Here is a 25,912-nt window from a genome sequence, read left to right as displayed (position 1 = left end):
TCCACCCCTCTGTCTGGTGGCTTAGTGTGTAGGGAGTCCACTCTGTCTGGTGGCTTAGTGTGTAGGGAGTCCACCCTCTGTCTGGTGGCTTAGTGTGTAGGGAGTCCACCCTCTGTCTGGTGGCTTAGTGTGTAGGGAGTCCACCCTCTGTCTGGTGGCTTAGTGTGTAGGGAGTCCACCCTCTGTCTGGTGGCTTAGTGTGTAGGAGTCCACCCTCTGTCTGGTGGCTTAGTGTGTAGGGAGTCCACCCTCTGTCTGGTGGCTTAGTGTGTAGGAGTCCACCCTCTGTCTGGTGGCTTAGTGTGTAGGGAGTCCACCCTCTGTCTGGTGGCTTAGTGTGTAGGGAGTCCACCCTCTGTCTGGTGGCTTAGTGTGTAGGAGAGTCCACCCTCTGTCTGGTGGCTTAGTGTGTAGGGAGTCCACCCTCTGTCTGGTGGCTTAGTGTGTAGGGAGTCCACCCTCTGTCTGGTGGCTTAGTGTGTAGGGAGTCCACCCTCTGTCTGGTGGCTTAGTGTGTAGGGAGTCCACCCTCTGTCTGGTGGCTTAGTGTGTAGGGAGTCCACCCTCTGTCTGGTGGCTTAGTGTGTAGGGAGTCCACCCTCTGTCTGGTGGCTTAGTGTGTAGGGAGTCCACCCTCTGTCTGGTGGCTTAGTGTGTAGGGAGTCCACCCTCTGTCTGGTGGCTTAGTGTGTAGGGAGTCCACCCTCTGTCTGGTGGCTTAGTGTGTAGGGAGTCCACCCTCTGTCTGGTGGCTTAGTGTGTAGGGAGTCCACCCTCTGTCTGGTGGCTTAGTGTGTAGGGAGTCCACCCTCTGTCTGGTGGCTTAGTGTGTAGGAGTCCACCCTCTGTCTGGTGGCTTAGTGTGTAGGGAGTCCACTCCTCTGTCTGGTGGCTTAGTGTGTAGGAGTCCACCCTCTGTCTGGTGGCTTAGTGTGTAGGGAGTCCACCCTCTGTCTGGTGGCTTAGTGTGTAGGGAGTCCACTCTCTGTCTGGTGGCTTAGTGTGTAGGGAGTCCACCCTCTGTCTGGTGGCTTAGTGTGTAGGGAGTCCACCCTCTGTCTGGTGGCTTAGTGTGTAGGGAGTCCACCCTCTGTCTGGTGGCTTAGTGTGTAGGGAGTCCACCCTCTGTCTGGTGGCTTAGTGTGTAGGGAGTCCACCCTCTGTCTGGTGGCTTAGTGTGTAGGGAGTCCACCCTCTGTCTGGTGGCTTAGTGTGTAGGGAGTCCACCCTCTGTCTGGTGGCTTAGTGTGTAGGGAGTCCACCCTCTGTCTGGTGGCTTAGTGTGTAGGAGTCCACCCTCTGTCTGGTGGCTTAGTGTGTAGGGAGTCCACACCCTCTGTCTGGTGGCTTAGTGTGTAGGGAGTCCACCCTCTGTCTGGTGGCTTAGTGTGTAGGAGTCCACCCTCTGTCTGGTGGCTTAGTGTGTAGGGAGTCCACCCTCTGTCTGGTGGCTTAGTGTGTAGGGAGTCCACCCTCTGTCTGGTGGCTTAGTGTGTAGGGAGTCCACCTCTGTCTGGTGGCTTAGTGTGTAGGGAGTCCACCCTCTGTCTGGTGGCTTAGTGTGTAGGGAGTCCACCCTCTGTCTGGTGGCTTAGTGTGTAGGGAGTCCACCCTCTGTCTGGTGGCTTAGTGTGTAGGAGTCCACCCTCTGTCTGGTGGCTTAGTGTGTAGGGAGTCCACCCTCTGTCTGGTGGCTTAGTGTGTAGGGAGTCCACTCTGTCTGGTGGCTTAGTGTGTAGGGAGTCCACCCTCTGTCTGGTGGCTTAGTGTGTAGGGAGTCCACTCTGTCTGGTGGCTTAGTGTGTAGGGAGTCCACCCTCTGTCTGGTGGCTTAGTGTGTAGGGAGTCCACTCTGTCTGGTGGCTTAGTGTGTAGGGAGTCCACTCTGTCTGGTGGCTTAGTGTGTAGGGAGTCCACCCTCTGTCTGGTGGCTTAGTGTGTAGGGAGTCCACCCTCTGTCTGGTGGCTTAGTGTGTAGGGAGTCCACCCTCTGTCTGGTGGCTTAGTGTGTAGGGAGTCCACTCTGTCTGGTGGCTTAGTGTGTAGGGAGTCCACCCTCTGTCTGGTGGCTTAGTGTGTAGGGAGTCCACCCTCTGTCTGGTGGCTTAGTGTGTAGGGAGTCCACCCTCTGTCTGGTGGCTTAGTGTGTAGGGAGTCCACCCTCTGTCTGGTGGCTTAGTGTGTAGGAGTCCACCCTCTGTCTGGTGGCTTAGTGTGTAGGGAGTCCACCCTCTGTCTGGTGGCTTAGTGTGTAGGGAGTCCACCCTCTGTCTGGTGGCTTAGTGTGTAGGGAGTCCACCCTCTGTCTGGTGGCTTAGTGTGTAGGGAGTCCACCCTCTGTCTGGTGGCTTAGTGTGTAGGGAGTCCACTCTGTCTGGTGGCTTAGTGTGTAGGGAGTCCACCCTCTGTCTGGTGGCTTAGTGTGTAGGGAGTCCACCACCCTCTGTCTGGTGGCTTAGTGTGTAGGGAGTCCACCCTCTGTCTGGTGGCTTAGTGTGTAGGGAGTCCACCCTCTGTCTGGTGGCTTAGTGTGTAGGGAGTCCACTCTGTCTCTGTCTGGTGGCTTAGTGTGTAGGGAGTCCACCCTCTGTCTGGTGGCTTAGTGTGTAGGGAGTCCACCCTCTGTCTGGTGGCTTAGTGTGTAGGGAGTCCACCCTCTGTCTGGTGGCTTAGTGTGTAGGAGTCCACCCTCTGTCTGGTGGCTTAGTGTGTAGGGAGTCCACCCTCTGTCTGGTGGCTTAGTGTGTAGGGAGTCCACCCTCTGTCTGGTGGCTTAGTGTGTAGGGAGTCCACCCTCTGTCTGGTGGCTTAGTGTGTAGGGAGTCCACCCTCTGTCTGGTGGCTTAGTGTGTAGGGAGTCCACCCTCTGTCTGGTGGCTTAGTGTGTAGGGAGTCCACCCTCTGTCTGGTGGCTTAGTGTGTAGGAGTCCACCCTCTGTCTGGTGGCTTAGTGTGTAGGGAGTCCGCCCTCTGTCTGGTGGCTTAGTGTGTAGGGAGTCCGCCCTCTGTCTGGTGGCTTAGTGTGTAGGGAGTCCACCCTCTGTCTGGTGGCTTAGTGTGTAGGGAGTCCACCCTCTGTCTGGTGGCTTAGTGTGTAGGGAGTCCACCCTCTGTCTGGTGGCTTAGTGTGTAGGGAGTCCACCCTCTGTCTGGTGGCTTAGTGTGTAGGAGTCCACCCTCTGTCTGGTGGCTTAGTGTGTAGGGAGTCCACCCTCTGTCTGGTGGCTTAGTGTGTAGGGAGTCCACCCTCTGTCTGGTGGCTTAGTGTGTAGGGAGTCCACTCTCTGTCTGGTGGCTTAGTGTGTAGGGAGTCCACCCTCTGTCTGGTGGCTTAGTGTGTAGGGAGTCCACTCTGTCTGGTGGCTTAGTGTGTAGGGAGTCCACCCTCTGTCTGGTGGCTTAGTGTGTAGGGAGTCCACCCTCTGTCTGGTGGCTTAGTGTGTAGGGAGTCCACCACCCTCTGTCTGGTGGCTTAGTGTGTAGGGAGTCCACTCTGTCTGGTGGCTTAGTGTGTAGGGAGTCCACCCTCTGTCTGGTGGCTTAGTGTGTAGGGAGTCCACCACCCTCTGTCTGGTGGCTTAGTGTGTAGGGAGTCCACTCTGTCTGGTGGCTTAGTGTGTAGGGAGTCCACCCTCTGTCTGGTGGCTTAGTGTGTAGGGAGTCCACCCTCTGTCTGGTGGCTTAGTGTGTAGGGAGTCCACCCTCTGTCTGGTGGCTTAGTGTGTAGGGAGTCCACCCTCTGTCTGGTGGCTTAGTGTGTAGGGAGTCCACCCTCTGTCTGGTGGCTTAGTGTGTAGGGAGTCCACCCTCTGTCTGGTGGCTTAGTGTGTAGGGAGTCCACCCTCTGTCTGGTGGCTTAGTGTGTAGGGAGTCCTCTCTGTCTGGTGGCTTAGTGTGTAGGGAGTCCACCCTCTGTCTGGTGGCTTAGTGTGTAGGGAGTCCGCCCTCTGTCTGGTGGCTTAGTGTGTAGGGAGTCCGCCCTCTGTCTGGTGGCTTAGTGTGTAGGGAGTCCGCCCTCTGTCTGGTGGCTTAGTGTGTAGGGAGTCCACCCTCTGTCTGGTGGCTTAGTGTGTAGGGAGTCCACTCTGTCTGGTGGCTTAGTGTGTAGGGAGTCCACTCTGTCTGGTGGCTTAGTGTGTAGGGAGTCCACCACCCTCTGTCTGGTGGCTTAGTGTGTAGGGAGTCCACCCTCTGTCTGGTGGCTTAGTGTGTAGGGAGTCCACTCTGTCTGGTGGCTTAGTGTGTAGGGAGTCCACCCTCTGTCTGGTGGCTTAGTGTGTAGGGAGTCCACCCTCTGTCTGGTGGCTTAGTGTGTAGGGAGTCCACCCTCTGTCTGGTGGCTTAGTGTGTAGGGAGTCCACCCTCTGTCTGGTGGCCTAGTGTGTAGGGAGTCCTCTCTGTCTGGTGGCTTAGTGTGTAGGGAGTCCACCCTCTGTCTGGTGGCTTAGTGTGTAGGGAGTCCACCCTCTGTCTGGTGGCTTAGTGTGTAGGGAGTCCACCCTCTGTCTGGTGGCTTAGTGTGTAGGGAGTCCGCCCTCTGTCTGGTGGCTTAGTGTGTAGGGAGTCCGCCCTCTGTCTGGTGGCTTAGTGTGTAGGGAGTCCACCCTCTGTCTGGTGGCTTAGTGTGTAGGGAGTCCACCCTCTGTCTGGTGGCTTAGTGTGTAGGAGTCCGCCCTCTGTCTGGTGGCTTAGTGTGTAGGGAGTCCACCCTCTGTCTGGTGGCTTAGTGTGTAGGGAGTCCGCCCTCTGTCTGGTGGCTTAGTGTAGGGAGTCCACCCCTCTGTCTGGTGGCTTAGTGTGTAGGGAGTCCACCACTCTCTGTCTGGTGGCTTAGTGTGTAGGGAGTCCACCCTCTGTCTGGTGGCTTAGTGTGTAGGAGTCCACCCTCTGTCTGGTGGCTTAGTGTGTAGGGAGTCCACCCTCTGTCTGGTGGCTTAGTGTGTAGGGAGTCCACGCTCTGTCTGTCTAGTGTGTAGGAGTCCACCCTCTGTCTGGTGGCTTAGTGTGTAGGAGTCCACCCTCTGTCTGGTGGCTTAGTGTGTAGGGAGTCCACCACCCTCTGTCTGGTGGCTTAGTGTGTAGGGAGTCCACCCTCTGTCTGGTGGCTTAGTGTGTAGGGAGTCCCTCTGTCTGGTGGCTTAGTGTGTAGGAGGAGTGGCCACCACCCTCTGTCTGGTGGCTTAGTGTGTAGGAGTCCACCCTCTGTCTGGTGGCTTAGTGTGTAGGGAGTCCACCCTCTGTCTGGTGGCTTAGTGTGTAGGGAGTCCACTCTGTCTGGTGGCTTAGTGTGTAGGGAGTCCACCCTCTGTCTGGTGGCTTAGTGTGTAGGGAGTCCACCCTCTGTCTGGTGGCTTAGTGTGTAGGGAGTCCACTCTCTGTCTGGTGGCTTAGTGTGTATGGTGGCTTAGTGTGTAGGGAGTCCACTCTGTCTGGTGGCTTAGTGTGTAGGGAGTCCACCCTCTGTCTGGTGGCTTAGTGTGTAGGGAGTCCACCCTCTGTCTGGTGGCTTAGTGTGACCTCTGTCTGGTCCACCACCCTCTGTCTGGTGGCTTAGTGTGTAGGAGTCCACTCTCTGTCTGGTGGCTTAGTGTGTAGGGAGTCCACCCTCTGTCTGGTGGCTTAGTGTGTAGGGAGTCCACCCTCTGTCTGGTGGCTTAGTGTGTAGGGAGTCCACCCTCTGTCTGGTGGCTTAGTGTGTAGGGAGTCCACTCTGTCTGGTGGCTTAGTGTGTAGGGAGTCCACTCTGTCTGGTGGCTTAGTGTGTAGGGAGTCCACTCTGTCTGGTGGCTTAGGTGGGAGTCCCTCTGTCTGGTGGCTTAGTGTGTAGGGAGTCCACCCTCTGTCTGGTGGCTTAGTGTGTAGGGAGTCCACCCTCTGTCTGGTGGCTTAGTGTGTAGGGAGTCCACCCTCTGTCTGGTGGCTTAGTGTGTAGGGAGTCCACCCTCTGTCTGGTGGCTTAGTGTGTAGGGAGTCCGCCCTCTGTCTGGTGGCTTAGTGTGTAGGGAGTCCGCCCTCTGTCTGGTGGCTTAGTGTGTAGGGAGTCCACCACTCTCTGTCTGGTGGCTTAGTGTGTAGGGAGTCCCCTCTGTCTGGTGGCTTAGTGTGTAGGGAGTCTACTCTGTCTGGTGGCTTAGTGTGTAGGGAGTCCACTCTGTCTGGTGGCTTAGTGTGTAGGGAGTCCACCCTCTGTCTGGTGGCTTAGTGTGTAGGGAGTCCACCCTCTGTCTGGTGGCTTAGTGTGTAGGGAGTCCACCCTCTGTCTGGTGGCTTAGTGTGTAGGGAGTCCACCACCCTCTGTCTGGTGGCTTAGTGTGTAGGGAGTCCACCCTCTGTCTGGTGGCTTAGTGTGTAGGGAGTCCACCCTCTGTCTGGTGGCCTAGTGTGTAGGGAGTCCACCACCCTCTGTCTGGTGGCCTATTGTGTAGGGAGTCCACTCTGTCTGGTGGCCTAGTGTGTAGGGAGTCCACCACCCTCTGTCTGGTGGCTTAGTGTGTAGGGAGTCCACCACCCTCTGTCTGGTGGCTTAGTGTGTAGGGAGTCCACCACCCTCTGTCTGGTGGCTTAGTGTGTAGGGAGTCCACCCTCTGTCTGGTGGCTTAGTGTGTAGAGAGTCCACCCTCTGTCTGGTGGCTTAGTGTGTTTTGCACTACGTATTGAATAGGGACATTACAGAACCCAGGAGTTCTCGGTTGGGACATTACAGAACCCAGGAGTTCTCTGTTGGGACATTACAGAACCCAGGAGTTCTCGGTTGGGACATTACAGAACCCAGGAGTTCTCTGTTGGGACATTACAGAACCCAGGAGTTCTCTGGTTGGGACATTACAGAACCCAGGAGTTCTCTGGTTGGGACATTACAGAACCCAGGAGTTCTCTGGTTGGGACATTACAGAACCCAGGAGTTCTCGGTTGGGACATTACAGAACCCAGGAGTTCTCGGTTGGGACATTACAGAACCCAGGAGTTCTCTGGTTGGGACATTACAGAACCCAGGAGTTCTCTGTTGGGACGTTACAGAACCCAGGAATTCTCGGTTGGGACATTACAGAACCCAGGAGTTCTCTGTTGGGACGTTACAGAACCCAGGAGTTCTCGGTTGGGACATTACAGAACCCAGGAGTTCTCTGGTTGGGACATTACAGAACCCAGGAGTTCTCTGTTGGGACGTTACAGAACCCAGGAATTCTCGGTTGGGACATTACAGAACCCAGGAGTTCTCGGTTGGGACGTTACAGAACCCAGGAGTTCTCGGTTGGGACATTACAGAACCCAGGAGTTCTCTGTTGGGACCGCCAACTGTCACAACCACATACAATACTTATTTTCCACCATAATTTCCAAATAAATTCATTAAAAATCCTACAATGTGATTTTATGGATTTTTTTTCTTTTCATTTTGTCTGTCATAGTTGAAGTGTACCTATGATGAAAATTACAGGCCTCTCTCTCATCTTTAAGTGGGAGAACTTGCACAATTAGTGGCTGACTAAATACTTTTTTACCCCACTGTATATTGTCTGCTATTGGTTCCTTATTTGAAGACCTGAGCCTCAGAGAACACAGTGTTTAGACGTTGAGGAAGTAGAAGGTCAATGGTTTGTCATCAATCTCAGTCTTAACGATGCTTCAGTATTTTCACGTCTGAATTCATCCCGTCTCCATCTTCTCAACAGGTTATGACAAAGCTGCTAAGATTGCCAAGACGGCTCACAAAGAGGGAGGAAATCTCAAGGAAACTGCTATCAAGCTAGGATACCTGACAGCGGAAGAGTTTGACGCGTGGGTCAAGCCACACGAGATGCTGGGACCCAAGTAGAACACAACACGCTGCAGAATGTCTATGGTTATAAATGTCTTGTCTTTGTACAAATAAAACATTTAAAACATGTTTTTGGGTGGAACACATTGTTGTATTTTATTTCAACCTTATTTTACCAGGTCAGTTGACTGAGAACACATTGTATTTTATTTAAACCTTATTTTACCAGGTCAGTTGACTGAGAACACATTGTATTTTATTTAAACCTTATTTTACCAGGTCAGTTGACTGAGAACACATTGTATTTTATTTCAACCTTATTTTACCAGGTCAGTTGACTGAGAACACATTCTCATTTACAGCAACGACTTGGGGACTAGTTTCAGGGGAGAGGAGGGAAATGAATGAGCCAAAGCTGTTCCCTTCCTCAGTGCAGGAACAGACAGGCCTGATTTATAAATGAGATGTTCCCTTCCTCAGTGCAGGAACAGACAGGCCTGATCTATAAATGAGATGTTCCATTCCTCAGTGCAGGAACAGACAGGCCTGATCTATGAATTAGATGTTCCCTTCCTCAGTGCAGGAACAGACAGGCCTGATCTATGAATGAGATGTTCCCTTCCTCAGTGCAGGAACAGACAGGCCTGATCTATTAATTAGATGTTCCATTCCTCAGTTAATTAGATGTTCCATTCCTCAGTGCAGGAACAGACAGGCCTGATCTATGAATGAGATGTTCCATTCCTCAGTGCAGGAACAGACAGGCCTGATCTATAAATGAGATGTTCCATTCCTCAGTGCAGGAACAGACAGGCCTGATCTATAAATGAGATGTTCCATTCCTCAGTGCAGGAACAGACAGGCCTGATCTATGAATGAGATGTTCCATTCCTCAGTGCAGGAACAGACAGGCCTGATCTATGAAAGAGATGTTCCATTCCTCAGTGCAGGAACAGACAGGCCTGATCTATAAATGAGATGTTCCATTCCTCAGTGCAGGAACAGACAGGCCTGATCTATAAATGAGATGTTCCATTCCTCAGTGCAGGAACAGACAGGCCTGATCTATAAATGAGATGTTCCATTCCTCAGTGCAGGAACAGACAGGCCTGATCTATGAATTAGATGTTCCATTCCTCAGTGCAGGAACAGACAGGCCTGATCTATGAATGAGATGTTCCCTTCCTCAGTGCAGGAACAGACAGGCCTGATCTATGAATTAGATGTTCCCTTCCTCAGTGCAGGAACAGACAGGCCTGATCTATGAATTAGATGTTCCCTTCCTCAGTGCAGGAACAGACAGGCCTGATCTATGAATTAGATGTTCCCTTCCTCAGTGCAGGAACAGACAGGCCTGATCTATAAATGAGATGTTCCCTTCCTCAGTGCAGGAACAGACAGGCCTGATTTATAAATGAGATGTTCCCTTCCTCAGTGCAGGAACAGACAGGCCTGATCTATAAATGAGATGCAGGAACAGACAGGCCTATAAATGATGTTCCCTTCCTCAGTCCTGATCAGATGTTCCCTTCCTCAGTGCAGGAACAAACAGGCCTGATCTATAAATGAGATGTTCCCTTCCTCAGTGCAGGAACAGACAGGCCTGATCTATGAATGAGATGTTCCATTCCTCAGTGCAGGAACAGACAGGCCTGATCTATAAATGAGATGTTCCCTTCCTCAGTGCAGGAACAAACAGGCCTGATCTATGAATGAGATGTTCCATTCCTCAGTGCAGGAACAGACAGGCCTGATCTATGAAAGAGATGTTCCCTTCCTCAGTGCAGGAACAAACAGGCCTGATCTATGAATGAGATGTTCCCTTCCTCAGTGCAGGAACAGACAGGCCTGATCTATGAATGAGATGTTCCATTCCTCAGTGCAGGAACAGACAGGCCTGATCTATGGACAGATGACTGCTGTAGGAAGTGACTAGCTTTCACTTCAGTTTCCTCTTCAGTGACGGCCAGTAGATATTACGGTAAAAATGGTTTTCTTTCTCATCTAAATAAAATAAGGATACATGGTATCCTTCAGAAAGATGTTCAGATATTATCTTGGTCATTTATCTACTAACTGCATTATCTTGGTCATTTATCTACTTCCTGCATTATCTTGGTCATTTATCTACTTCCTGCATTATCTTGGTCATTTATCTACACTCTGCATTATCTTGGTCATTTATCTACTAACTGCATTTCCAGAAATATGTCATTCCCCATTCTGAGAAAGATGAATCTATTTATGTCTTTAATGAATATGGTGTGACATTAGATCCAAGGAAAAGGTATATTTTAGTGAAATCTTCTGTGTATGACATTAGTCCACCTGTAATAATTGGCCTACTGCTAGTGGGGGACTCCAACCCACGTACACCCCCGGCCCAAGTCACCCTGCCTCCTGTTGAAAAGTCATTGGGCTGGGGACATGATAAGTAGGCATCACCAGTGTTCCACCAGAGAACCAAGGACAGTTACATGGTTGCTGAAAGTGATTTGTTTTGCCTTAAGGAAGCTACAGTTGAATGCTGTTACAGAGTTAAACCTCGATGTACTCTACCATTTTGCCGTAATAAACAAACAAACATACAATAAATCCTCATTTGGCCTCAAGCCCTGTTTCCTGTTTCCTGTTTCCTGTTTCCTGAGCTTGGCGCTGTCTACTCAGTCATCAACCGTCCTAAACCCATAGAAGAGGATTCACTGTCAACATCTACGACATTTTTATTTATTTCACCTTTATTTAACCAGGTAGGCTAGTTGAGAACAAGTTCTCATTTGCAACTGCGACCTGGCCAAGATAAAGCATAGCAGTGTGAACAGACAACACAGAGTTACACATGGAGTAAACAATTAACAAGTCAATAACACAGTAGAAAAAAATGGGCAGTCTATATACAATGTGTGCAAAAGGCATGAGGAGGTAGGCGAATAATACAATTTTGCAGATTAACACTGGAGTGATAAATGATCAGATGGTAATGTACAGGTAGAGATATTGGTGTGCAAAAGAGCAGAAAAGTAAATAAATAAAAAAACAGTATAAAAACAGTATGGGAATGAGGTAGGTGAAAATGGGTGGGCTATTTACCAATAGACTATGTACAGCTGCAGCGATCGGTTAGCTGCTCGGATAGCTGATGTTTGAAGTTGGTGAGGGAGATAAAAGTCTCCAACTTCAGCGATTTTTGCAGTTCGTTCCAGTCACAGGCAGCAGAGTACTGGAACGAAAGGCGGCCAAATGAGGTGTTGGCTTTAGGGATGATCAGTGAGATACACCTGCTGGAGCGCGTGCTACGGATGGGTGTTGCCATCGTGACCAGTGAACTGAGATAAGGCGGAGCTTTACCTAGCATGGACTTGTAGATGACCTGGAGTCAGTGGGTCTGGCGACGAATATGTAGCGAGGGCCAGCCGACTAGAGCATACAAGTCGCAGTGGTGGGTGGTATAAGGTGCTTTGGTGACAAAACGGATGGCACTGTGATAGACTGCATCCAGTTTGCTGAGTAGAGTGTTGGAAGCCATTTTGTAGATGACATCGCCGAAGTCGAGGATCGGTAGGATAGTCAGTTTTACTAGGGTAAGCTTGGCGGCGTGAGTGAAGGAGGCTTTGTTGCGGAATAGAAAGCAGACTCTTGATTTGATTTTCGATTGGAGATGTTTGATGTGAGTCTGGAAGGAGAGTTTGCAGTCTAGCCAGACACCTAGGTACTTATAGATGTCCATATATTCAAGGTCGGAACCATCCAGGGTGGTGATGCTAGTCGGGCATGCGGGTGCAGGCAGCGATCGGTTGAAAAGCATGCATTTGGTTTTACTCGCGTTTAAGAGCAGTTGGAGGCCACGGAAGGAGTGCTGTATGGCATTGAAGCTCGTTTGGAGGTTAGATAGCACAGTGTCCAATGACGGGCCGAAAGTATATAGAATGGTGTCGTCTGCGTAGAGGTGGATCAGGGAATCGCCCGCAGCAAGAGCAACATCATTGATATATACAGAGAAAAGAGTCGGCCCGAGAATTGAACCCTGTGGCACCCCCATAGAGACTGCCAGAGGACCGGACAGCATGCCCTCCGATTTGACACACTGAACTCTGTCTGCAAAGTAATTGGTGAACCAGGCAAGGCAGTCATCCGAAAAACCGAGGCTATTGAGTCTGCCGATAAGAATATGGTGATTGACAGAGTCGAAAGCCTTGGCGAGGTCGATGAAGACGGCTGCACAGTACTGTCTTTTATCGATGGCGGTTATGATATCGTTTAGTACCTTGAGTGTGGCTGAGGTGCACCCGTGACCGGCTCGGAAACCAGATTGCACAGCGGAGAAGGTACGGTGGGATTCGAGATGGTCAGTGACCTGTTTGTTGACTTGGCTTTCGAAGACCTTAGATAGGCAGGGCAGGATGGATATAGGTCTATAGCAGTTTGGGTCCAGGGTGTCTCCCCTTTGAAGAGGGGATGACTGCGGCAGCTTTCAATCCTTGGGGATCTCAGACGATATGAAAGAGAGGTTGAACAGGCTGGTAATAGGGGTTGCGACAATGGCGGCAGATAGTTTCAGAAATAGAGGGTCCAGATTGTCAAGCCCAGCTGATTTGTACGGGTCCAGGTTTTGCAGCTCTTTCAGAACATCTGCTATCTGGATTTGGGTAAAGGAGAACCTGGAGAGGCTTGGGCGAGGAGCTGCGGGGGGGTGGAGCTGTTGGCCGAGGTTGGAGTAGCCAGGCGGAAGGCATGGCCAGCCGTTGAGAAGTGCTTATTGAAGTTTTCGATAATCATGGATTTATCGGTGGAGACCGTGTTACCTAGCCTCAGTGCAGTGGGCAGCTGGGAGGAGGTGCTCTTGTTCTCCAAGGACTTCACAGTGTCCCAGAACTTTTTGGAGTTGGAGCTACAGGATGCAAACTTCTGTCTGAAGAAGCTGGCCTTAGCTTTCCTGACTGACTGCGTGTATTGGTTCCTGACTTCCCTGAACAGTTGCATATCACGGGGCTATTCGATGCATGAAGCGTTGCCATTTCCAGCCCAATCCTCCCTGCGCTCCTCTGGTGTCAGTCACAGCTCTGCCTGTCCTGAATCCCCTGCCCTGGTTGCTGTAGGCCAGTGTTCCCCAACCTTGGTCCTCCAGTACCCCCAACCCTGGTCCTCCAGTACCCCCAACAGCCCAACCCTGGTCCTCCAGTACCCCCCAACAGGGTTCCCCAACTCTGGTCCTCCAGTACCCCCAACAGCCCAACCCCGGTCCTCCAGTACCCCCCAACAGGGTTCCCCAACTCTGGTCCTCCAGTACCACCAACAGGGTTCCCCAACCCTGGTCCTCCAGTATCCCCAATAGCCCAACCCTGGTCCTCCAGTACCCCCCAACAGGGTTCCCCAACTCTGGTCCTCCAGTACCCCCAACCCTGGAACACCAGTACCCCCAACAGGGTACTAACCCTAACCCTTTTAATTCACACAACTTGTTGTGGGAAGCTTGTGGAAGGCTACCCAAAACATTTGACCCAAGTTAAACAATTTAAAGGCAATGCTACCCAAATACTAATTGAGTGTATGTAAACTTCTGACCCACTGGGAATGTGATGAAAGAAATAAAAGCTGAAATTAATAATTCTCTCTACTATTATTCTGACATTTCACATTCTTAAAATAAAGTGGTGATCCTAACTGACCTAAAACAGGGAATGTTTTACTGTGATTAAATGTCAGGAATTGTGAAAAACTGAGTTTAAATGTATTTGGCTAAGGTGTATGTAAACTTCTGACTTCAACTGTATATAGTATCAGTCAAAAGATTGGACACACCTACTCATTCAAGTCATTATTATTAGTTTTACTATTTTATGTAGAATAATGGTGAAGACATCAACACAATGAAATAACACATATGGAATCATGCAGTAACCAAAAAAGTGTTAAACATTATTATTATTTTTTTTATATTTGAGATTCTTCAAAGTAGAATCACCCTTTGCCTTGATGACAGCTACATAGAAACGGACAAACTAGACACACATCATAGAATTCCCACCCAGCTCACGTCCTGACCAACACTAAAACAAGGAAAACGCACAAGAACTATGGTCAGAATGTGACATTAACTTTTACCAAGGCACACCTGTTAATTGAAATGCATTCCAGGTGACTACCTCATTAAGTTGGTTGAGAGAATGCCAAGAGCTTGCAAAGTTGACATCAAGGCAAAGGGTGGCTACTTTGAATAATCTCAAATCTCAAATATATTTTGATTGGTTTAACACGTTTTTGGTTACTACATGATTCCATGTGTTATTTCATAGTTGTGATGTCTTCACTATTATTCTACAATGTAGAAAATAGTAATAATAAATAAAAGCCCTTGAATGAGTAGGTGTTTCCAAACTTTTGACTGGTACTGTATATATCCCACATAAAGGAAGAGGAAGCTTAGGCCTGACCCCAGAGAGATGGAGATATATCGATGGCATGCTACAACACAGACATGCATTTCATTATGTCAGATGGTTACGGAGTCTGTTAAGCGACATGCATTTCATTATCTCAGATGGCTGTTAGACGGAGACATGCATTTCATTATGTCAGATGGCTACTCAGTCTGTTATATAGATATAGACATATATAAGGATAAGGTGAACGCACCAATTTGTAAGTCGCTCTGGATAAGAGCGTCTGCTAAATGACTTAAATGTAAATGTAATTCCTATATTTTCTGTTTGAATATTTTGCATAAAGAAAAGTGTTATGTTGTTAGATTATAGGAGTAACTCTGGTAGACCTGAAACAGTCTTCCTCACCTCAAGTTGGGGCGGCAGGTAGCTTAGTGGTTAGAGCAGGTAGCCTAGTGGTTAGAGGCAGGTAGCCTAGTGGTTAGAGCAGGTGGCCTAGTGGTTAGAGGAGGTAGCCTAGTGGTTAGAGCAGGTAGCCTAGTGGTTAGAGCAGGTAGCCTAGTGGTTAGAGCAGGTAGCCTAGCGGTTAGAGGCAGGTAGCCTAGTGGTTAGAGCAGGTTGGTTAGAGGGGGAGGCAGGTTAGGGGGCGGCAGGTAGCCTAGTGGTTAGAGGGGGGTGGCAGGTAGCCTAGTGGTTAGAGGGGGGTGGCAGGTAGCCTAGTGGTTAGAGCAGGTAGCCTAGTGGTTAGAGCAGGTAGCCTAATGGTTAGAGCAGGTAGCCTAATGGTTAGAGCAGGTAGCATAGGGGTTAGAGCAGGGAGCCTAGTGGTTAGAGCAGGTAGCCTAATGGTTAGAGCAGGTAGCCTAATGGTTAGAGCAGGTAGCATAGGGGTTAGAGCAGGGAGCCTAGTGGTTAGAGCAGGTAGCCTAGTGGTTAGAGCAGGTAGCCTAGTGGTTAGAGCAGTGAGCCTAGTGGTTAGAGCAGGTAACCTAGTGGTTAGAGCAGGTAGCCTAATGGTGAGAGCAGGTAGCCTAGTGGTTAGAGGCAGGTAGTCTAGTGGTTAGAGGGGGAGGCAGGAGACCTAGTTGTTAGAGGCAGGTAGCCTAGTGGTTAGAGCAGTGAGCCTAGTGGTTAGAGAAGGTAACCTAGTGGTTAGAGCAGGTAGCCTAATGGTTAGAGCAGGTGGCCTAGTGGTTAGAGCAGGTGGCCTAGTGGTTAGAGCAGGTAGCCTATTGGTTAGAGCAGGTAGCCGAGTGGTTAGAGCAGGTAGCCTAGTGGTTAGAGCAGGTAGCCTAGCGGTTAGAGGCAGGTAGCCTAGTGGTTAGAGCAGGTTGGTTAGAGGGGGAGGCAGGTACCCTAGTGGTTAGAGGGGGGCGGCAGGTAGCCTAGTGGTTAGAGGGGGGTGGCAGGTAGCCTAGTGGTTAGAGCAGGTAGCCTAGTGGTTAGAGCAGGTAGCCTAGTGGTTAGAGCAGGTAGTCTAGTGGTTAGAGCAGCTAGCCTAGTGGATAGAGCAGGTAACCTAGTGGTTAGAGGCAGCTAGCCTAGTGGTTAGAGAGCGGAGGCAGGTAGCCTAATGGTTAGAGCAGGTAGCCTAATGGTTAGAGCAGGTAGCATAGGGGTTAGAGCAGGGAGCCTAGTGGTTAGAGCAAGTAGCCTAGTGGTTAGAGCAGGTAGCCTAGTGGTTAGAGGCAGCTAGCCTAGTGGTTAGAGGCAGCTAGCCTAGTGGTTAGAGAGCGGAGGCAGGTAGCCTAGTGGTTAGAGGCAGGTAGCCTAGTGGTTAGAGGAAGGTAGCCTAGTGGTTAGAGCAGGTAGCCTGGTGGTTAGAGCAGGTAGCCTGGTGACTATAATCTGATAGTGGATTTGGGGTAGTAGATGCCTAGTCTCCTTTAAATGACTTAAATGTAAATGTAAATGGCTCTAATCTGATATTGGTAATGGGGTGGTAGATGTCTAGTCTCCCTTATGGCTCTACTCTGATAGTGGTAGATGTCTAGTCTCCTTTATGGCTGTAATCTGATAGTGGTATTGGGTGGTAGAAGTCTAGGCTCCCTTGTGGCTCTAATCTGATAGTGGTAGTGGGGTGGTAGATGTCTAGTCCCATTTATGGCTCTAATCTGATGGTGGTAGTGGGGTGGTAGATGTCTAGGCTCCCTTATGGTTCAAATCTGATAGTGGTAGTGGGGTGGTAGATGTCTAGGCTCCCTTATGGCTCTAATCTGATAGTGGTAGTGGGTGGTAGATGTCTAGTCTCCCCTATGGCTCTAATCTGATAGTGGTAGTGGGGTGGTAGATGTCTAGTCTCCTTTCTGGCTCTAATCTGATAGTGGTAGTGGGGTGGTAGATGTCTAGTCCCCCTTGTGGCTCTAATCTGATAGTGGTATATCTCTAGTCTGCTTTATGGCTCTAATCTTATAGTGGTATTGGGGTGGTAGATGTCTAGTCTCCCTTATGGCTATAATCTGATAGTGGGGTGGTAGATGTTTAGTCTCCTTTCTAGCTCTAATCTGATAGTTGTAGATGCCTAGTCTCCTTTATGGCTCTAATCTGATAGTGGATAGGTAATGGGATGGTAGATGTCTAGTCTCCTTATGGCTCTAATCTGGTAGTGGTAGTTGGATGTCTATGGCTCTAATGTGACAGTGGTAAAGGGATGGTAGATGTCTAGCCTCCCTTATGGGTCTATTCTGATTGTGGTAGATGCCTAGTCTCCTTTATGGCTCTAATCTGATAGTGGTCGAGGGGTGGTAGATGTCTAATCTCCCTTTTGGCTCTAAAATGATAGTGGTAGATGCCTAGTGTCCTTTATGGCTCTAATCTGATAGTGGTCGAGGGGTGGTAGATGTCTATTCTCCCTTTTGTCTCTGACCTGATAGTGGGGTGGTAGGTGTCTAGTCTCCCTTATGGCTCTAATGTGATAGTGGTAAAGGGGTCATAGATATCTAGTCTCCCTTATGGCTCTAATCTGATAGTGGTAGTTGGGTGGTAGATGTCTCATCTCCCTTGTGGCTCTAATCTGATAGTGGTATATCTCTAGTCTGCTTTATGGCTCTAATCTTATAGTGGTATTGGGGTGGTAGATGTCTAGTCTCCCTTATGGCTATAATGTGATAGTGGGGTGGTAGATGTTTAGTCTCCTTTTTAGCTCTAATCTGATAGTTGTAGATGCCTAGTCTCCTTTATGGCTCTAATCTGATAGTAGAGTGTGCTGGTAGATGTCCTGTCTCCCTTATGGCTCTAATCTGATAGTGGTAACGGGGTCGTAGATGTCTAGTCTCCCCTATGGCTCTAATCTGATAGTGGTAGTGGGGTGGTAGAAGTCTAGTCTCCTTTGTGGCTCTAATCTGATAGTGGTAGTGGGGTGGTAGAAGTCTAGTCTCCTTTCTGGCTCTAATGTGATAGTGGTACTGGGGTGGTAGATGTCCTGTCTCCCTTATGGCTCTAATCTGATAGTGGTAGTGGGGTGGTAGATGTCTAGTCTCCCTTATGTCTCTAATGTGATAGTGGTAGTGGGGTGGTAGATGTCTAGTCTCCCCTATGGCTCTAATCTGATAGTGGTAGTGGGGTGGTAGATGTCTTGTCTCCCTTATGGCTCTAATCTGATAATTGTATATGCCTAGTCTGCTTTATGACTCTAATCTGATAGTGGTAGTGGGGTGGTAGATGTCTAGTCTCCCTTGTGGCTCTAATCTGATAGTGGTAGTGGTGTGGTAGATGTGTAGACTCCCTTATGGCTCTAATGTGATAGTGGTAGTGGGGTGGTAGATGCCTCGTCTCCTTTGTGGCTCTAATCTGATAGTGGTAGTGTGGTGGTAGATGTCTAGTCTCCCTTATGGCTCTAATCTGATAGTGGTAGTGGGGTGGTAGATGTCTAGTCTCCCTTATGTCTCTAATGTGATAGTGGTAGTGGGGTGGTAGATGTCTAGTCTCTTTTCTGGCTCTAATCTGATAGTAGTAGTGTGGTGGTAGATGTCTAGTCTCCCTTATGGCTATAATCTGATAGTGGTCGAGGGGTGGTAGATGTCTATTCTCCCTAATGGCTCCAATCTGATAGTGGTCGAGGGGTGGTAGATGTCTAGTCTCCCTAATGGCTCCAATCTGATAGTGGTAGATGCCTAGTCTCCTTTATGGCTATAATCTGATAGTGGATTTGGGGTGGTAGATGTCTATTCTCCCTTTTGGCTCTAATCTGATAGTGGTAGATGCCTAGTCTCCTTTATGGCTCTAATCTGATAGTGGTCGAGGGGTGGTAGATGTCTATTCTCCCTTTTGGCTCTGACCTGATAGTGGTAGATGCCTAGTCTGCTTTATGGCTCTAATCTGGTAGTGGTAGTGGGTGGTAGATGTCTAGTCTCCCCTATGGCTCTAATCTGATAGTGGTAGTGGGGTGGTAGATGTCTAGTCTCCTTTCTGGCTCTAATCTGATAGTGGTAGTGGGGTGGTAGATGTCTAGTCCCCCTTGTGGCTCTAATCTGATAGTGGTATATCTCTAGTCTGCTTTATGGCTCTAATCTTATAGTGGTATTGGGGTGGTAGATGTCTAGTCTCCCTTATGGCTATAATGTGATCGTGGGGTGGTAGATGTTTAGTCTTCTTTCTAGCTCTAATCTGATAGTTGTAGATGCCTAGTCTCCTTTATGGCTCTAATCTGATAGTAGAGTGTGCTGGTAGATGTCCTGTCTCCCTTATGGCTCTAATCTGATAGTGGTAACAGGGTCGTAGATGCCTAGTCTCCTTTATGGCTCTAATCTGATAGTGGTAGTGGGTGGTAGATGTCTAGTCTCCCCTATGGCTCTAATCTGATAGTGGTAGTGGGGTGGTAGATGTCTAGTCTCCTTTCTGGCTCTAATCTGATAGTGGTAGTGGGGTGGTAGATGTCTAGTCCCCCTTGTGGCTCTAATCTGATAGTGGTATATCTCTAGTCTGCTTTATGGCTCTAATCTTATAGTGGTATTGGGGTGGTAGATGTCTAGTCTCCCTTATGGCTATAATCTGATAGTGGGGTGGTAGATGTTTAGTCTCCTTTCTAGCTCTAATCTGATAGTTGTAGATGCCTAGTCTCCTTTATGGCTCTAATCTGATAGTGGTCGAGGTAATGGGGTGGTAGATGTCTAGTCTCCCTTATGGCTCTAATCTGGTAGTGGTAGTTGGATGTCTAGGCTCCCTTATGGCTCTAATGTGACAGTGGTAAAGGGATGGTAGATGTCTAGCCTCCCTTATGGGTCTATTCTGATTGTGGTAGATGCCTAGTCTCCTTTATGGCTCTAATCTGATAGTGGTTGAGGGGTGGTAGATGTCTAATCTCCCTTTTGGCTCTAAAATGATAGTGGTAGATGCCTAGTCTCCTTTATGGCTCTAATCTGATAGTGGTCGAGGGGTGGTAGATGTCTATTCTCCCTTTTGTCTCTGACCTGATAGTGGGGTGGTAGGTGTCTAGTCTCCCTTATGGCTCTAATGTGATAGTGGTAAAGGGGTCATAGATATCTAGTCTCCCTTATGGCTCTAATGTGATAGTGGTAAAGGGGTCATAGATATCTAGTCTCCTTGTGGCTCTAATCTGATAATTGTATATGCCTAGTCTGCTTTATGGCTCTAATCTGATAGTGGTATTGGGTGGTAGATGTCTAGGCTCCCTTATGGCTCTAATCTGATAGTGGTAGTGGGTGGTAGATGTCTAGTCTCCCCAGATTAGAGCTAGTCCCCCTTGTGGCTCTAATCTGATAGTGGTATATCTCTAGTCTGCTTTATGGCTCTAATCTTATAGTGGTATTGGGGTGGTAGATGTCTAGTCTCCCTTATGGCTATAATGTGATAGTGGGGTGGTAGAGATATTCTGATAGTGTGGTAGATTAGTCTCCTTTATGGCTCTAATTTAGCTCTAATCTCCTTTGGCTCTAAAATGATAGTGGTAGATGCCTAGTCTCCTTTATGGCTCTATAATGTGATGTCTATTCTCCCTTTTGTCTCTGACCTGATAGTGGGGTGGTAGATGTCTAGTCTCCTTATGGCTCTAATCTGATAGTGGTAACGGGGTCGTAGATGTCTAGTCTCCCCTATGGCTCTAATCTGATAGTGGTAGTGGGGTGGTAGATGTCTTGTCTCCCTTATGGCTCTAATCTGATAATTGTATATGCCTAGTCTGCTTTATGACTCTAATCTGATAGTGGTAGTGGGGTGGTAGATGTGTAGACTCCCTTATGGCTCTAATGTGATAGTGGTAGTGGGGTGGTAGATGCCTCGTCTCCCTTGTGGCTCTAATCTGATAGTGGTATATCTCTAGTCTGCTTTATGGCTCTAATCTTATAGTGGTATTGGGGTGGTAGATGTCTAGTCTCCCTTATGGCTCTAATCTGATAGTGGTAGTGGTAGATGTGGTAGATGCTCTGATAGTTCTGCCTAGTATGGCTCTAATCTGATAGTGGTAGTGGGGTGGTAGATGTCTAGTCTCCTTATGGCTCTAATCTGTAGTGGTAGTTGGATGTCTAGGCTCCCTTTATGGCTCTAATGTGACAGTGGTAAAGGGATGGTAGATGTCTCCCTTAGTCTATTCTGATTGTGGTAGATGCCTAGTCTCCTTTATGGCTCTAATCTGATAGTGGTCGAGGGGTGGTAGATGTCTATCTCCCTTTGGCTCTAAAATGATAGTGGTAGATGCCTAGTCTCCTTTATGGCTCTAATCTGATAGTGGATAGGGGTGGTAGATGTCTATTCTCTTTTGTCTCTGACCTGATAGTGGGGTGGTAGGTGTCTAGTCTCCCTTATGGCTCTAATGTGATAGTGGTAAAGGGGTCATAGATATCTAGTCTCCTTATGGCTCTAATCTGATAGTGGTAAGGGGTCTAGATGTCTAGTCTCCATTTTGTGGCTCTAATCTGATAATTGTATATGCCTAGTCTGCTTTATGGCTCTAATCTGATAGTGGTATTGGGTGGTAGATGTCTAGGCTCCCTTATGGCTCTAATCTGATAGTGGTAGTGGGTGGTAGATGTCTAGTCTCCCCAGATTAGAGCTAGTCCCCCTTGTGGCTCTAATCTGATAGTGGTATATCTCTAGTCTGCTTTATGGCTCTAATCTTATAGTGGTATTGGGGTGGTAGATGTCTAGTCTCCCTTATGGCTATAATGTGATAGTGGGGTGGTAGATGTTTAGTCTCCTTTTTAGCTCTAATCTGATAGTTGTAGATGCCTAGTCTCCTTTCTGGCTCTAATGTGATAGTGGTAGTGGGGTGGTAGATGTCCTGTCTCCCTTATGGCTCTAATCTGATAGTGGTAACGGGGTCGTAGATGTCTAGTCTCCCCTATGGCTCTAATCTGATAGTGGTAGTGGGGTGGTAGATGTCTTGTCTCCCTTATGGCTCTAATCTGATAATTGTATATGCCTAGTCTGCTTTATGACTCTAATCTGATAGTGGTAGTGGGGTGGTAGATCTCCTTTATGGCTCTAATGTGATAGTGGTAGTGGGGTGGTAGATGCCTCGTCTCCTTTGTGGCTCTAATCTGATAGTGGTAGTGTGGTGGTAGATGTCTAGTCTCCCTTATGGCTCTAATCTGATAGTGGTAGTGTGGTGGTAGATGTCTAGTCTCTTTTCTGGCTCTAATCTGATAGTGGTCGAGGGGTGGTAGATGTCTATTCTCCCTAATGGCTCCAATCTGATAGTGGTCGAGGGGTGGTAGATGTCTAGTCTCCCTAATGGCTCCAATCTGATAGTGGTAGATGCCTAGTCTCCTTTATGGCTATAATCTGATAGTGGATTTGGGGTGGTAGATGTCTATTCTCCATTTTGGCTCTAATCTGATAGTGGTAGATGCCTAGTCTCCTTTATGGCTCTAATCTGATAGTGGTCGAGGGGTGGTAGATGTCTATTCTCCCTTTTGGCTCTGACCTGATAGTGGTAGATGCCTAGTCTGCTTTATGGCTCTAATCTGGTAGTGGTAGTTGGGTGGTAGATGTCTAGGCTCCCTTATGGCTCTAATCTGATAGTGGCAGTGGGTGGTAGATGTCTTGTCTCCCCTATGGCTCTAATCTGATAGTGGTAGTGGGGTGGTAGATGTCTAGTCTCCTTTCTGGCTCTAATCTGATAGTGGTAGTGGGGTGGTAGATGTCTAGTCCCCCTTGTGGCTCTAATCTGATAGGGGTAGTGGGGTGGTAGATGTCTAGTCTCCCCTATGGCTCTAATCTGATAGTGGTAGTGGGGTGGTAGATGTCTAGTCCCCCTTGTGGCTCTAATCTGATAGTGGTATATCTCTAGTCTGCTTTATGGCTCTAATCTTATAGTGGTATTGGGGTGGTAGATGTCTAGTCTCCCTTATGGCTATAATGTGATAGTGGGGTGGTAGATGTTTAGTCTTCTTTCTAGCTCTAATCTGATAGCTGTAGATGCATAGTCTCCTTTATGGCTCTAATCTGATAGTGGTCGAGGTAATGGGGTGGTAGATGTCTAGTCTCCCTTATGGGTCTATTCTGATTGTGGTAGATGCCTAGTCTCCTTTATGGCTCTAATCTGATAGTGGTCGAGGGGTGGTAGATGTCTATTCTCCCTTTTGGCTCTAATCTGATAGTGGTAGTGGGGTGGTAGATGTCTAGTCTCCCTTATGGCTCTAATCTGATAGTGGTATATCTCTAGTCTGCTTTATGGCTCTAATCTGATAGTGGTAGTGGTAGTGGGGTGGTAGATGTCTAGTCTCCTTTCTGGCTCTAATCTGATAGTGGTATATGCTTAGTCTGCTTTATGGCTCCAATCTGATAGTGGTAGTGGGGTGGTAGATGTGTAGACTCCGTTATCGCTCTAATGTGATAGTGGTAGTGGGGTGGTAGATGTCTAGTCTCCCTTGCGGCTCTAATCTGATAGTGGTATATGCTTAGTCTGCTTTATGGCTCCAATCTGATAGTGGTAGTGGGGTGGTAGATGTGTAGACTCCCTTATGGCTCTAATGTGATAGTGGTAGTGGGGTGGTAGATGTCTAGGCTCCTTTCTGGCTCTAATCTGATAGTAGTAGTGGGGTGGTAGATGTCTAGTCTCCCTTATGGCTCTAATCTGATAGTGGTATATGCTTAGTCTGCTTTATGGCTCCAATCTGATAGTGGTAGTGGGGTGGTAGATGTGTAATCTCCTTTATGGCTCTAATCTGATAGTGGTAGTGGGGTGGTAGATGTCTAGTCTCCCTTATGTCTCTAATGTGATAGTGGTAGTGGGGTGGTAGATGTCTAGTCTCTTTTCTGGCTCTAATCTGATAGTAGTAGTGTGGTGGTAGATGTCTAGTCTCCCTTATGGCTCTAATCTGATAGTGGTAGTGGGGTGGTAGATGTCTAGGCTCCCTTATGGCTATAATCTGATTGTGGATTTGGGGTGGTAGATGCCTAGTCTTTTTAATGGCTCTAATCTGATAGTGGTCGAGGGGTGGTAGATGTCTATTCTCCCTTTTGGCTCTAATCTGATAGTGGTAGATGCCTAGTCTCCTTTATGGCTCTAATCTGATAGTGGTCGAGGGGTGGTAGATGTCTATTCTCCCTTTTGTCTCTGACCTGATAGTGGGGTGGTAGGTGTCTAGTCTCCCTTATGGCTCTAATATGATAGTGGTAAAGGGGTCGTAGATGTCTAGTCTCCCTTATGGATCTAATCTGATAGTGGTAGTTGGGTGGTAGATGTCTCATCTCCCTTGTGGCTCTAATCTGATAATTGTATATGCCTAGTCTGCTTTATGGCTCTAATCTGATAGTGGTATTGGGGTGGTAGATGTCTAGTCTCCCTTATGGCTCTAATGTGATAGTGGTAGTGGGGTGGTAGATGTCTAGTCTCCCTTATGGCTCTAATCTGATAGTGGTAGTGGGGTGGTAGATGTCTAGTCTCTCTTATGGCTCTAATCTGATAGTGGTATATGCATAGTCTGCTTTACGGCTCTAATCTGATAGTGGTAATGGGGTGGTTGATGTCTAGTCTCCTTTATGGCTCTAATCTGATAGTGGTAGTGGGGTGGTAGATGTCTAGTCTCCCTTTTGGCTCTAATCTGATAGTGGTAGTGGAGTAGTAGATGTCTAGTCTCTCTTATGGCTCTAATCTGATAGTGGTAATTGGGTGGTAGATGTCTAGTCTCCTTTATGGCTCTAATCTGATAGTGGTAGTGGGGTGGTAGATGTCTAGTCTCCCTTTTGGCTCTAATCTGATAGTGGTAGTGGGGTAGTAGATGTCTAGTCTCTCTTATGGCTCCAATCTGATAGTTGTATATGCCTAGTCTGCTTTATGGCTCTAATCTGATAGTGGTAGTGGGGTGGTAGATGTCTAGTCTCCTTTCTGGCTCTAATCTGATAATTGTATATGCATAGTCTGCTTTACGGCTCTAATCTGATAGTGGTAATGGGGGGGTTGATGTCTAGTCTCCTTTATGGCTCTAATGTGATAGTGGTAGTGGGGTGGTAGATGTCTAGTCTCCTTTATGGTTCTAATCTGATAGTGGTAGTGCGGTGGTAGATGTCTAGTCTCTCTTATGGCTCTAATCTGATAGTGGTAATTGGGTGGTAGATGTCTAGTCTCCTTTATGGCTCTAATCTGATAGTGGTAGTGGGGTGGTAGATATCTAGTCTCCTTTCTGGCTCTAATCTGATAGTGGTAGTGGGGTGGTAGATGTCTAGTCTCCCTTATGGCTCTAATCTGATAGGGGTAATGGGGTGGTAGATGTCTCCCTTATGGTTCTAATCTGATACTGGTAGAGGGGTGGTAGATGTCTAGTGTCCCTTATGACTTAATCTGATAGTATGTGGATAGGGATATCACTCTGGATTATGTGAAGTGATATCACCCTGGATTATGTGAAGAGGGATATCACTCTGGATTATGTGGATAGGGATATCACTCTGGATTATGTGGATAGGGATATCACTCTGGATTATGTGGATAGGGATATCACTCTGGATTATGTGAAGAGTGATATCACCCTGGATTATGTGAAGCGTGATATCACCCTGGATTATGTGATGAGTGATATCACCCTGGATTATGTGGAGAGGGATATCACTCTGGATTATGTGAAGAGTGATATCACCCTGGATTATGTGAAGAGTGATATCACCCTGGATTATGTGGAGAGGGATATCACTCTGGATTATGTGAAGAGTGATATCACCCTGGATTATGTGAAGAGTGATATCACCCTGGATTATGTGGAGTGGGATATCACTCTGGAATATGTGAAGAGTGATATCACTCTGGGATATGTGGAGAGTGATATCACCCTGGATTATGTGAAGAGTGATATCACTGTGGATTATGTGGAGAGTGATATCACCCTGGATTATGTGAAGAGGGATATCACTCTGGATTATGTGGATAGGGATATCACTCTGGATTATGTGGATAGGGATATCACTCTGGATTATGTGGATAGGGATATCACTCTGGATTATGTGAAGAGTGATATCACCCTGGATTATGTGAAGCGTGATATCACCCTGGATTATGTGATGAGTGATATCACCCTGGATTATGTGGAGAGGGATATCACTCTGGATTATGTGAAGAGTGATATCACCCTGGATTATGTGAAGAGTGATATCACTCTGGATTATGTGGAGAGTGATATCACCCTGGATTATGTGGAGAGTGATATCACCCTGGATTATGTGGAGAGTGATATCACCCTGGATTATGTGGAGAGTGATATAACCCTGGATTATGTGAAAGTGATATCACCTTGGATTATGTGAAAGTGATATCACCTTGGATTATGTGAAAGTGATATCACCCTGGATTATGTGAAGAGTGACAGCTTTTGGTTGTGAAGGT

General features: G+C 48.1%; 1 pseudogene; it reads left to right on the top strand.

The window, feature by feature from the left end:
* LOC115123346 (fumarate hydratase, mitochondrial-like) overlaps positions 1-7,888 on the top strand; it is a 32,429-nt pseudogene extending 24,541 nt beyond the window's left edge.
* The last annotated feature ends 18,024 nt before the right edge of the window (positions 7,889-25,912 follow it).

The sequence above is a fragment of the Oncorhynchus nerka genome, unplaced genomic scaffold (genome assembly GCF_034236695.1).
Source record: "Oncorhynchus nerka isolate Pitt River unplaced genomic scaffold, Oner_Uvic_2.0 unplaced_scaffold_1171, whole genome shotgun sequence".
Taxonomy (NCBI): Eukaryota; Metazoa; Chordata; class Actinopteri; order Salmoniformes; family Salmonidae; genus Oncorhynchus; species Oncorhynchus nerka.
This window is presented reverse-complemented; position numbering and strand designations above follow the sequence as displayed.